Here is a 13,398-nt window from a genome sequence, read left to right on the forward strand (position 1 = left end):
ACAATGCTACAGCCGTTGCTCTGGTAGTGACAGTCCTCCCAACAGAACGGGCAGCTGGGAAACAGTTTCAGCTGGGAGGTAGGTATCAGTAAGGGTAGGATTTGGAATTCTCTTCTACAGATTCCTGACTGTCTTTGATGAAAGAGGCCCCTGGACAAGAGTCAAGAGCAGAACAGGGACGCTGGGTGCAATCTCTCAGGCGACTGCCAGCAAGAAAGCCATGTGTGCTGCATCAACCTTGACTCTCGCTGACAGCCCAGCTGTCTTAAAAATATATTTGGTATAGAATAGCAGGAGAGTGAGGCTTTAAGGAAGACAGTTTCTGGACAAACACACTCCGTCATAGGGGCTAGACCAAATAGATAATTGTCTTCCAGTAACAGAGCCCCTGCTGTGGACCATAGTGTGTGAGATGGACTTTACCTTAGCCTATGTTAAGCTTCTCTTTGTCTAGGCTTTACCAGTAAGAAAAGAGAGGCTCACACGGGTCATTTTTAACATGCAGCCAATCACATCACTCAAGCGACAGATTCAAAGATTGGAACCAGGTTTACTGGGTCTACGTTCTACGAAAACAAAACTCTTGTGGCCTTTGCAAGGGCCCTCCCTCTTCTACCCCTGCCCTGGGTTTTAAGTCTGCCTCTTCTCTGGCCAGCATTACATGAGGATGCATGTCTGTTTGTCAGTGGCTCCAGGATCACAACTGCCACACTGGTCTCTGCTCCCAGATACAACATTGAAACCTCTCCTCTCCGACAGACATCCTGGAAGTGACGCTCCAGGTATTCTCAACCTCTAAAGCAGAAAGGCTGCTTTTGAGTAGGCAATCAGACTCCATTCTATACCTTTGGCTTCACCCGTAAAGGATGGAGGGCGGTTGTCAAGGGTTCTCTGGCTTCCCGAGGCAATTTCGAATACCAGTAACTCAGGCGATCCACAACCAAAGGTCCTCGGCAATCTATCTATCCATTTTTGTGCTTTTTACAACCTATGAAAACACTGCATACTCTAGGACCTTTTCAGTTTGAAATTCGGGCAACTCTGCCAAACAAGCATTGTCTTGCTTCCTTCTTTTGTATCCCACGAAACTCAAGGGAAGTCCTCCCTTGTCCCCAGGACCACTGGAGGTTCCTGGAAGAGACAGCTTGTTTGCAGGCTGCACTCAGGAAGGTCCAGGTCAGCAGGCACTTTCTTTTGGAGGCTACCCATCGGTCTCTGGCTCCTAATCCTACGTGCACATCGGAATCACCCAGGGAGCTCTGAAGCAATAGTTTATAGAGTTTCCGACAGAACTCTGTCGAATAGTCTGGGCGTCTGGATTTGCTAAGTCCACACTTTATTCTAAGTTGCAGGCAGGCGGTCTGAAAACGCGGGCCTTAGATTCCATTGCTGTCTGAACTAGGGCTGATTCTGAAACTTGGGTGAGGGATGGGGCACGGGGTCTCTCCCCATCGGGTTTCAGCCATAGCTCTTCCACAGATAGCCTTACATTTCCTCAGCTGGTTACAGAGCTGACCGCGCCAAACCCCATGACTTACCAAGTTGGCAGGACTTTGGCTCAGGTGGCCCTGGAGTACGGCGGCTCTCAGCACAGGGATCCTGGACTAGGGTCGCAGATCTGGCGGCACAGCAGCACTGCCGCTCGCGGTTTGGGATCAGGAACTGGCGGGGACTAGGACCGGCCGCGCCCAGGCTCGGGTGGGCTCAGGGGAGGGAACAGGGCGGAGAGGGCGGAGGAGGCGGGGACCGGCCATAAGCGCTGCCCCCTGTCCCATTTCCCTGGCGGGAGCCTCCGCACACTGCACCAGGACGAGCGGCCACTGCGCAGGGGGAGTGGGCAGGCCTCGGAGTTAGCCCAGGGGTGACACCCTGGGAACTCGTCAGGCCAGCTCTGCTCCGGCGCCGAGAGCCAAGGCCCGCCCCCCTGAGAGTGCCACCCAGCGCCTGTAACCACAACCAATGCCAGGACCCGGGCAGAAAGGCTTGTTATACACTAAACAAATTTCAGTTTGATCTACTTCAGAGACAGAGGCTTTCTCCCGGTCTGTGGTTAAGTCTTCTCTTGACCACGAATATTCTAGAGCCTCTTTATTTACTGTAAGGAATTACATGCGAATAAACCTTCTGAATAAATATTTTTAAACATTATTGCCAATTAAACAAAAGTGCTTTCAGATTTGTGGCCACATACAGTCATGGCTATGAAAACTCGCATGAAGTTGACCCTCTGAGAAAAGCAAAACCGAAAGTTTGCAAGCACCTTGGGGCGGTGTGTAATGGTGTTCTTGCGAGAAAGGAGAACCCCCCCCCCCCCTGCAGTGTGCTGCAGTGTGCTGCAGTGCTGTGGCTAAGTGACTGAAAGGAAAGTTTTTCTTCTAAGTCTGATCTGTTTGCAATGCTGGAGACGGATCCAGGGCCAATCGCACTGTGCACCGCCTGCCCACTGCTCATTCTTAGTCTTCTTTTTGCTAACACTATCATCTACATTTTTTGAGACAGCTGTTCCCTTACTTGTTATTTGGGACTTTTTTTTTTGGTTCTTTTTTTCGGAGCTGGGGACCGAACCCAGGGCCTTGTGCTTCCTAGGCAAGCGCTCTACCACTGAGCTAAATCCCCAACCCCGGGACTTTTTTTTTAATATTGTGATAACTGTAAATTAATAAAGAACTGGAAGAAATAATGCAGATTCACATTTTTGTCATTCAATTTGGCCCAGTGTTGTAGAGCTACGGCACAAAAACTACGGAAAGCAGAAAACAGACTATTAACCGAGTCAAGATACAGAACAGGTCCACCACGAGCATCCTTTTACAGCATCCTACACCGTACTCAGCCTCTGGAAACCATAAACTTGTTCCCATTTCTAGGAAGTTATCAAGACTTTTAAACAGATGGAATCAGGCTGCACTTAGAGATAACGTTTTGAAAGCCTGTGTTACATTTGTGTGTGTGTTTGCACATGCACCCGCGCGTGTATGCGTGCATGTGTGTGTGTGCGTGTGCGTGTGTGTGTATGCGTGCATATATGTGTGTGTGCATGTGTGTGTGTGTGTAAGTGTATGAGTACATACATGTCATGATGCACATGTGGAGGTCACAGAACAATGGCAGGACTTGTTTTTCTCCTTCTACCATGCAGATTTGGGGCCAACTGAACTCCGACTTGGTAGCAGGTACCTCTACCCACTGAGCAGCCTCGCCAGCTCTATTATTTTGCGATTGTTTTGTTTTCATTTTGTATAATCCTAAGAGGACTCACCTAGACCATTGCTTGTATCCATGGTGACTTCCCTTTTATTATTGTCATTGGGCAGTCTTCTGAGGCATGAGTTCCTATAGCACTTTAAAAACACTCTTTACCTTTTGGGGGCTATTTTCACCTTTGTCATCAATTTCTCAAAAGCCTGCTGAGCTGTCTTCTGAAATAGCCAGAACATTTAACATTTCCATTACTGACCAGCCAAGTGACTGCTTCCTAGCGGATCTCCAGCGTCTGGTGCTGTCCCATTTCATATTGGCCATTTGGGTAGTTGTATGGTCCTGGTGAGACATCGTTGTGGTTTTAGCTTGCTGATGATGCTGGACTTCGTGCATGTGCCTACATGCCACCTGTGTCTTCTCTTGAGGAAAACACGTCTCTGTGTCTCTTGTTCATTTCCTAAATGTTGTGTGTTGAGAGTGTCTATGTGTGGCTTGTAAATATTTTTCCCAATTCTTTCTTCCTTTTCTTTTCCTCCTCCTTCTTCTTCTTCCTCTTCTTCTTCCTCTTCTTCTTCTTCTTCTTCTTCTTCTTCTTCTTCTTCTTCTTCTTCTTCTTCTTCTTCTTCTTCTTCTTCTTCTTCTTCTTCTTCTTCTTCTTCTCTCTCTCTCTCTCTCTCTGTCTCTGTGACAGGGTTTCAGCTGTCCTAAAACTATTGCCAAAAATGATCGTCTTAGCAGACACCATGACCAAGGTAACTCTTATAAAGACAACATTTAATTGGGGCTGGTTTATAGGTTCAGAGGTTCAGTCCATTATCACCAAGGTGGGAGCATGGCAGCATTCAGGCAGGCCTGGTGCAGGAGGAGCTGAGAGATCTATATCTTCATCTTAAGGCTGTTAGCAGAATACTGACTCCCAGACAGCTAGGATGGGGGTCTTAAGCCCATGCCCACAGTGACACACCTACTCCAAGAAGGCCATACCTCTAATAGTGCCACTCTCTGAGCCAAGCATATACAAACCATCATAATGACTTTGAGCATCTCCTTCCAAGAGCTGGGATTGAAAACAAATGCCACCATGGACAGACACCATGGACCAAGTCCAGGGCATGCCAGGCAAGGACTGTTAGCAACTGAGCTATATGCCTAAGCCCTGTGCCTGCCCTTTCACTTTATGCAGTCCAGTTTACTGGTTTTCCTTTCAATGGGTCATACTTTTGGAGTCAAGTCTGAACTCTGCCAATTCCTAGATTCTAAAAATTGGCAGCTCCCCTGCCCCTAGAGGCACTGCTGGTGTGTCTGCTGTGTGACATAAATGTCAGTGGGTGGCAGAGAAGAGAGACTATGTCTATGCTCAGTGTTCTGATCTATGAACTGAAAGATTACTAGCCTAACACGAGAGCCTGAGAAGACCACCACTCTGGTGCTGCAAAGGCCCAGGTGAGCTCCCAGGTTGAGGAGTGAGCCAAAGACTAGATGGACTCTGCATGGGACCCTGGAACTGTGGGCCCTAGGTGGAAGTGAGCCCCAACTAGACAACCCCCATGTGGAGCCATGTGGGCCAGCCTAGGCAAGGAGCAAGCTCAAGACAATCACCAGTCTGGCACCAAGCAGGCCTGGGGGTGGGGGTGGGGGATTGGGGAAACCATGCCAGAAATGACAATACACAAGCAGGACATAGCACTTCTGAGACCACTCCTGAGACAACCCCAGACACTGAGAGACCCTGGGCACCACCAGAAGAGCAAGCAAGTGGTGGAGAAATGGAGGAGAAAGGGAAGCAGAAGGATGTGAGCACAATGAAGAGAGGCAGAACTGGAGACTCGAGGGTAGTGAGAAAGAGCCTGACGTGAGTAGCCGGGACCTGGGACCATGGTGTGGTCCTGGCCTGTGCTGCCACTGGAGGTCATGTCTGGTCCATGGCTTTGCAGCTGCAGGGTCTGTTACCATCAAAGGCCAGACAGATCTGGCCCCACCACTCGCTTGAGCATAATGGGAGAGCTGTCCCTGGGGGTGTGTGAGACTAGGAGAGTTGTCCCCTCCCCTAGCCAGCTGCAGTACTTAGAAGAGCTTCGTTGTTGTCCGCAACCACCCTGCACATCACCCAAGAAGCACAGTGGGGTTGGCCCTGGACTAGGGAATTGTGAGTGGGTGAGTGAGCCCAGAGGGTGTGAACGTAGGAGAGCTGGCCCGTAACTTGTCTGCCACATGGTGACAAGGACCAGGGAGAGAGGCCCTCCCCCACCCTGGCCCCTTGCCTCCTATGACAAGCAGGAGTGTTGGCCCTGGGTTATGAGAGTAGGAGAATTGGCCCAATCCCTCGCCGGCTGCAACACTTAGGAAAGTGGGCCCTGCACCTTGCCTAGGCAGCACATGAGAGCTGGCCCTGATGGTGTGGGTGTGGATGAGCCAGCCAAGAGAGCATGAGAGTGGGAGAGCTGGCTCTGCCCTTACTGATGACAGCTTCAGATGGCCTATCCAAAGCAAGGCAGAGGAGCTCACTCCGGTGGTGTGGGTGCAGAATAACTGGCGGGCAACCAGTTCAGATGCCTCTCAGGCCCAGATTCACAGCTTTGAATTGGCCCTCCCCAATATCTAACTCCATGAAGGAGTTCGTCCCACAGACCCAAAGCTACAGGATCTCCATGACACAGGGCAACAACAAAACAGCCAAGAAGAATCTCAGTGAGGTTCCATTATTGATAGTGTAGCAGAAGTCAGAGGCCTTGAACCAGAGAAGGATTCAACCTAATGAGTCCATTTGAAAGCAAAAAACGTGTGGACAAAAGAGTTTAAATATGACACACTGTGACACACTATAGCTTCCACAATGAGATTTTATTTTTCTTCTTTGGGGGAAAGTTGCAAGGGTGGAGGGCAGGTATTAGGAGAGAGGGAGGTAAGTGGGATTGGGGTGCATGATGTGAAATTCACAAACAATAAAAAAGTTTAAAAATTGGCAGTTACATCTTTTTTCTAATAGTGTCTGTCTGTCTGTCCGTCTGTCTTCCTGAACAGGGTCTTGTTATGTAGTCCAGACTGGCCTCACACTTGTGGTCCTCCCTAAGTTCTGGGGTTATAGTCTATGCCACCATGACTGGTCAGTTTATAAAGATTTATTTATTATATATAAGTATACCATAGCTACCCTCAGACACACCAGAAGAGGGCATCAGATCCCATTACAGATGGTTGTGAGCCACCATGTGGTTGCTGGGATTTGAACTCAGGACCTCTGGAAGAGCAGTCAGTGCTCTTAACCACTGAGCCATCTCTCCAGCCCCAACTGGTCAGTTTATAACAGTTACTCTTAGAATCTAAAATCCTCCCTTTCCTAATAAAGTGTTCCATTGCTGATTCGGGATCGTTTGCTATAAAGGTTCTCCCATTAAATTACCTTGGCCAAAAGTTAACTTTGGTGTATTCTTGGTTCTTCTCTGGGTTCTCTATTCTCCTCCATCGCTCTATGTACTCATCCTGCTCCATCGCTCTGTGTACTCATCCTGCTCCATCGCTCTGTGTACTCATCCTGCTTCATCACTCTGTGTACTTATCCTGCTCCATCGCTCTATGTACTCATCCTGCTCCATCGCTCTGTGTACCCATCCTGCTCCATCACTCTGTATACTCATCCTGCTCAGCTCTGTGTACCCATCCTGCTCCATTGCTCTGTGCTCTGTGTACTCATCCTGCTTCATCACTCTGTGTACTTATCCTGCTCCATCGCTCTATGTATTCATCCTGCTCCATCATCCTATGTACTCATCCCTTCATCAGCAATTATGAGTGCTCATTTTATTGCCATTTAAAAAAATCCCCTTACCTATTCCACTTTGACAGTTCTATAAAAATGAATCATGTTACAATTTTGACAACAGATTCGCTAAGTCTGTTCTGGGTTTGGGGAACAATTTTACCATGGATCTTCCCCACGAATAATATCTTTGGCTCATTCAACACATGACTGTTACCATTCTCCATCCACCTATCTCTGCCTTGATTTCTTTCCCCAGTATTTTGTAGCTTTCACTACACACCCTGCTCATAGCTTTGTAAGATCTACACTTCACCATTTTCATGTTCTTCATTTCTTTTTTGCTATTATTTTGAGACAGAATCTCATTGTGTGGTCCATGGAGACTTTGAGCACACAATCTTCCCTCTTCCACCTCCCAAGAGCAATGAATATAGGCACACACCACTGTGTGTAGCTAATAATTCTTCCTTTTTTTAAAAAAAATCAGTTGTGTAATTGTGTACATGACTGGTCAGAATTACAATATTCCAGTCCAAGTGGGAAATTGTAGTGGTTATGTAAGTTAAATATATAGAATTACCATATGATCCATCATCCTCCCCCTAGGTATAAATCCAAAATAGTTGAAAAGTAGGATTCAAAAAATGTGTACATAAATGTTTTCGGAAGAAGTATCCGTAGTAGTTGGAAACGAGAACAATCCAAGTGCCCATGATGGGAGGAAGGTTAAACAAGTGTGGCATATGCACATAACTCATGCTAGTCACTACAGTAGATGTGAGGTTTAGGTGTCTACAGGGAGGCTGAAGCTCAGGACATGGCACTGGAGGGACAATAGAAACAGGCACCTGTATGATCCCACTTCCACGAAATATACACGACCATTAAATCCACATACATGGGGAACAGTCTGGAGTTTCACAAGGGCAGGAGAATGGGCAAGACTTTTGTACCTGGTTTCACTTGGGAGGTGACATGTTTTGGAACTGGAGATGGTTATAACACTGTACAAAATGCTAATCATGCTTTTAAATGCTTTTAAAATGGCTATTTCATAAAAATAGAGCAAAAAGCCTGCAAGTGGTATTCTTAGTTGTTGTTAGTGTATGTGTATGAGTGTTTTACCTGCATGTATGTATGTGTACTGTGTGCATATCTGATACCTGTGCAGGCCAGTAGAGAGCCTCCAGGTGGGTACTGGGGACAGACCCCAAGTCCCCTGGAAGAGCAGCTAGTGCTTTTAACTACTTGAACTTTTGCTCACACTATTGCTTTTTTAACTTCTGCTGTGCTGGGACTGAAGTGCAGGGCCGCACACAGCCTGGGCGAGCGAGCTGCCTCCTGAGCCCCAGCTCCAGGTGGTGCAGCCGGTTTTACCTCCTCTGCCCATGTGTTCCTCTCCCGTGTACAGGCACATGGTGGGGTTTTTGTATATCACCTTGTATCCCATGGCCCTGTTAGACTTAATTGATTATAGAGCTTTAAAAAACTTTCTGGTATCCTCTATGAGGACAATTTTGTCAACCATGTATAAATGGGGGTGGTTTAGCTTACTGGTTTTTTTTTTTTTTAATTATTACATTGAGAGAGACAGAGATATTGAGGGAGCAAAAGTAAGGGTGGGGAGCTGTCAGCAAAAAGAAGTCAGAAGACAACCTGAAGGGGTCAGATCTCTCCTTCCGCCATGTGAGTCTCGGTCTCAAACACAGGTCTCCAGGCTTGGCAGCACGTGCTTTACCTGCAGCACCTTCTCCCCGCCCACTTTAGTCTTTGGGCTCCTTTCCTCTCTTCTAGTTACAGCGCAGGCTGTAACATCTCACTGTGTTGAACGGGAGAGCATGGATCCTTTTGTTTTAGAGGTAAAACATTTGGTATTTTGAGTGTAATGTTACCAACTGCAATTTTTATAGACTCTGTTAAATTATTAGTCCCCTTTTCTAATTTTTAAAATACTTTAATTGTGAGTGGGTGTGTGGCTGCCTTTTCATTTTCTTTTCTCCCTGAAGTGGTTTGACAGATTTGTAAATACCACACTGTGGAATGACATCTGTGGAATAAACCCCACTTTGTTATGACTCCCAACCCTTAGGTATGGCTGAATTCTATTAACTTTTTCCTTAAGCATTTTTTTTTAAAAACCCATGCTCATCAAGAACACTCACCTGTGGGTTAGTTTTCTTTGTATTGTCAGTTCGGGTACCAAGCTAATGTTAACTTCATAAAAATGAACAAGGTAAGATTAGCAACTGTTCTGTTTCCTTTGCTCTGAAACTTACCTTATCTGAAACTAACACGGGAACGAGTTTGCTTTGGCTTACGCCTGCATCCAGATCTTGGTCCACCACTCCCTTTCAAACTGCTTGTCATTAGTTTCCTGTAGACACCACAAGGCTGGGCTGTTTTAAATCACTTTGCCAGTTTCTATGTTTTAATTATATTTATGTTTGGGGTTTTTTTTACATGCATAAGTGTTTGCCCACATGTTTGTAGGTGTACCACCTGTATGCTTGGTGTCTGAGGCCAGGACAGGGTTATGGAGCCTCTGGAACTGGAGTTATAGGTGGCTGTTAGCTATCTTGTGGGTGCTGGGAACCAAATCCATGTCTTCTCCAAGAGCAGTGAGTACTCTTACCAGAGCCTTTTTGGCAACTCCAGTCATACACTTAGAAACTTACATTTAATATGATAATTGATATACTGAAATATAACACCGCCATCTTATTTTTGCTTTTTAGTTGAACCTTGTCATGTTTATGATCTCCTGCCTCAGCTTTCCAAGTGCTGGGATTATAGGCACAAGCACACACGCGCGCACACACGCACACACACACACTGGCTTTCTTCTTGTCCTCTCATAATGAGTTTCTCTTTAATTTTTTGAGTAAATCTCTTCTGTACTTGCTTTATTGGGTGCCTACTGGGTGTTGCACATTCAAATACAGGACGCTTATCTTCTTGGCTTTCCTCTTCTAATCAGGCTCTGTATTTTATGAGCTTGGCAGTTAGGATTACAACTTGTGTGCTGTTGTTAGGTATGAATCAGGAGCTTGAGAAGGGATCCTAGTGTACTTATCCTAATTTTTCTCACTGTGACCTTTTTATCTTTCTGATGTGCAAAGCTTCCTCCTTTTATTATTTTTCTGTTTATTTTCTTCGTTGTTTTGGGCAGGATGACTAATAATATTTTAAAAACGTGTCTATGTCTTAGTTTGCCCTCATTGTTAATGGTTCTGGGGGTTTTCCAGCTCTCCACGAAGTGTGCAGCTTCTGGGCTCCACCATTTCTGATGGGAAACATCATATCACCGAAACTGCTTTTTCTCTAAAGCATTAATCCTCACTAATTTCAAGAATTTTTGATTTTCCCAAACGGACTATGGAGTGCTTTGGTGTGCATTTCTTTGGGCTTGCATGGGGCCCACTCAGCTACTTTGTCCTTGGCAAACCTCAGGATGTTTTTTGGCTTCTCGGCAGTCTGACCTCTCCCAACATGTCGGCTCTTCTGTTAGGAGTCAAATGGGCTCCGGAATCTCTTAGCTTTTTGGTTTTGCCTCCAACCTGCTGCTCGTTTCCCCTCACCCTGGCAGCTCTTGCTCCATCACCCGGCTCACTCCTTTCCGTTGTCCTCACTGTTCTGCCGCTGAGCCCACACTGAACTTTACATTTCGTTTCTTAGTTTTCGATACCAGGGTCATCACTTGGGGCTTTCTCATCTGTGCTTATTGAGGCTCCAGGTGATCACTGGCATCCAGCGGATCCCATTGCTTGCTGCAGCATTTCAAAGGTGGTCATTTACTCCACCACTACGGGAAGTGACAGCGTTCTCATAAACAAGGCACTTTGGCTTGCTGATCTACACTTTGTTGTTGGGTGTTGCAAACTGTCACAACTACAGTGCAACCTGTGGTAGTGTCAAACCCATGACCTGGCCCTTGTGAGCACTGCACACTAACCAAACTAGCTCCCCACCACCGATGGCTGTCTGAAAAGCTTTAACAGATAATCCTACACATGTCACCCTACCCTGGCATCAATAGTTACTGTTTACCATCTAGTCTGGAAGTTTCCTTGTTCTTGGGTTATGATCATTAATTAAGATCAGAATATACCAGAATTTCATAAGGCTCCAGATCTATTTAAGTCCTGTTTTAGCTGGTTCAGTTGTTTCAGCTCTGAAACTGTCCTAGAGTGGAGGGCAAGGGGAACCATCGGCAATGGATGGGAGTCTACAGCCCCATGGGTCCGATGACTCACTGAGAGAGGGTGTTGCTGTTAGGCCCTTCTCAATCTTTTGATATTACATTTATGCTGGTGAAGTGGTTACTGGATTTCTTGTCTTATTATGTATGTGTATGTGTAAAGCCAGGCTCTCTTCTGGGCCTCTGATGGCATGGTGGAAACAAGTCTTCAGCGCTTTTCTAGGGCCAGCCTGGAGTGTTTGATCTCTGAGTGTTTTTGCCAAGCTGTTCCTTCCCTGGTACGGTCAGTAGGACAGGCTGTGTTTTGTGTGTGTGTGGGGGGGGGGGGGGGGTGTACAAGCATTCAGGCATACCCTCTTTGCTGTTTCCAGGGCATGACTCCTTTTTCTCATGCCTGGGCTGTATGAGGCAAAAGAAAACTCATTGCATTTAGCTCTCTGGCCCTTGGGTCTTAAGGCACAACCATCTCTCCAAACTTTGTCTTGCCCTGTCTGCTGCATAAATAATACAGAGTTCTAGTTGTACTTAACTGGAGAAATAGGGAAAAGCACATCTACTCCCGAGACCAAAGTCTCCATACCCCCCATTTTAAATTGTTGTGGGGTTTCTGTCTGTTGTTCTTTGAGAGGAGGCTTTACCATACAGACGGGTGGGACTCAAGCAATCCTTCCACCTCAGCCTGAGTGCACACAGTTAGTTCCATGCCTACTGAAGCTGCTGTTAGTGTAGGAGAGGGCGTGCAGAGGCCAGAGGCCAGCCTTGGTGGCTTCCTTGGGAGCCAGCTACTTTTCCTTGAGACAGGTCCTTCCCACCAGTCTGGGAGCTCTTGGTGCAGGCAAGGCTGGCTAGCCAGCAAGTCCTAGAAATCTGTGTCTGTTCTTCCAGCACTAGGACTGCGAGCTTGTAAGACCAGAGTTTTCGGACATGGGATCTAAGGGCTGACCCTGGGTCCTTATGCCGTGTCTTAGGCACTTCACCAGTTGAGCTATTTACACAGCTCCAAGCTTCTATTTTTGCTGCTTTCACATGGGAACTGGGGCCAGCAAGTAGAAGCCATGCTGAGTCTTCCTAAGGGTGCGGGTTTCTTACCCTACTCTGAACAGAAATGCCCCAGGGCTAACGCTGCATGTGCACCCAGCACCCATGGCTGCTTCTTCCCAGCCATGCTCTCAGCTCACAATCCACCTCTTTTTTCTGGGACAGGGGCTGGCACACTTTGACAATTTCTGTTATTTTCCTGCAATCTAGAACCTAATTATAATTTTGTTTTGTTTTTTAAGAGTTGTATTGTTTGTTTCTTTGTTTGTTTTCTTCTTTTTTTCAGAGCTGGGGACCAAACCCAGGGCCTTGCACTTGCTAGGCAAGCGCTCTACCACTGAGCTAAATCCCCAACCCCTAAATGTGTAGCCCAGGCTAGCCTCAAACTCATGATCCTCCTGCCTCTGCCTCCTTCAGCAAATCCTACCGGCGTGCGCCACCACAACCGGCAGTATTGTTTGTTAAAGGGTCCAAATCACTGCTTAAACAACAAGGACTCCCCTGCCCCACAGGGTGACATACATCTGTAACTAGATGCAGGAAGGCTGGGAGGCAAGACAATCCTAAGTGCAAGGTCACCCTGGACTACGGAATAGACTTATGATTGTAAGAGTCACGCTGTGTCCTAAGCTTGCCACATGTGTATTCACGAAATCTTCAAATTCAGGTTTTTGATTTTCCCTATTTATACAGGTGAAGCAACTAAGGTCTAGTGAACCAGAGAAGCTCAAGTCTCACAAATGGATAGTGGGAGGCTCAGCTAGGTCCAGTGGCACAGGATTATAATCCCAGCTACATGAGAAGCTGAGGCAAGATGGTCACAGGTTCAAGGCCAGCTTGACTTGAGTCCACAACACCACTTAATATAGACTCTATGAGGTGAGGCCTTAATACAGACTCTGTACAGCCTGAGCTGAGCACAGTGAGGTAGAGCTCTTGATGGGAAGGAAACCCCTTAGAGCCATGAACGCAGTCACCCCTCAAAGGACCATGTATCGTCTTTGTACTTCTCAAAGCCTACACCTACTCTGTATATTTTGCTTGCTTCTTACAAGCCAACTGCATACAAACAGAAAGCAGACCAAGCGCAGCAATGCACCACTGGGCTACAAACCTACCTTCTGCTGCCGAGGTCTTCCACACAGCGTGGGGCTATATCGGTGCCCACAGGAGAACCCGCAGCCATCACCACTTGCACACA

General features: G+C 46.9%; 1 protein-coding gene and 1 non-coding gene across 3 annotated transcripts in view; one reads left to right on the plus strand and one right to left on the minus strand.

Moving 5' to 3' along the window:
* The window catches only part of Nod1 (nucleotide-binding oligomerization domain containing 1), a 49,668-nt gene extending 47,757 nt beyond the window's left edge, over positions 1-1,911 (minus strand). Inside the window, exon 1 of one of the 2 annotated variants that reach the window (XR_015685764.1) lies at positions 1,539-1,911. The gene's annotated coding sequence lies outside the window, so the exon portion shown is untranslated. 2 annotated transcript variants of the gene reach the window in all.
* A 2,564-nt stretch (positions 1,912-4,475) lies between these two features.
* LOC120102675 (small nucleolar RNA SNORA17) lies at positions 4,476-4,602 on the plus strand. Its single transcript, XR_015687369.1, has one exon. It is a non-coding gene; the product is annotated as a small nucleolar RNA SNORA17 (small nucleolar RNA).
* Positions 4,603-13,398: the final 8,796 nt, after the last annotated feature.

The sequence above is a fragment of the Rattus norvegicus genome, chromosome 4 (assembly GCF_021556685.1).
Source record: "Rattus norvegicus strain SHRSP/BbbUtx chromosome 4, alternate assembly SHRSP_T2T, whole genome shotgun sequence".
Taxonomy (NCBI): Eukaryota; Metazoa; Chordata; class Mammalia; order Rodentia; family Muridae; genus Rattus; species Rattus norvegicus.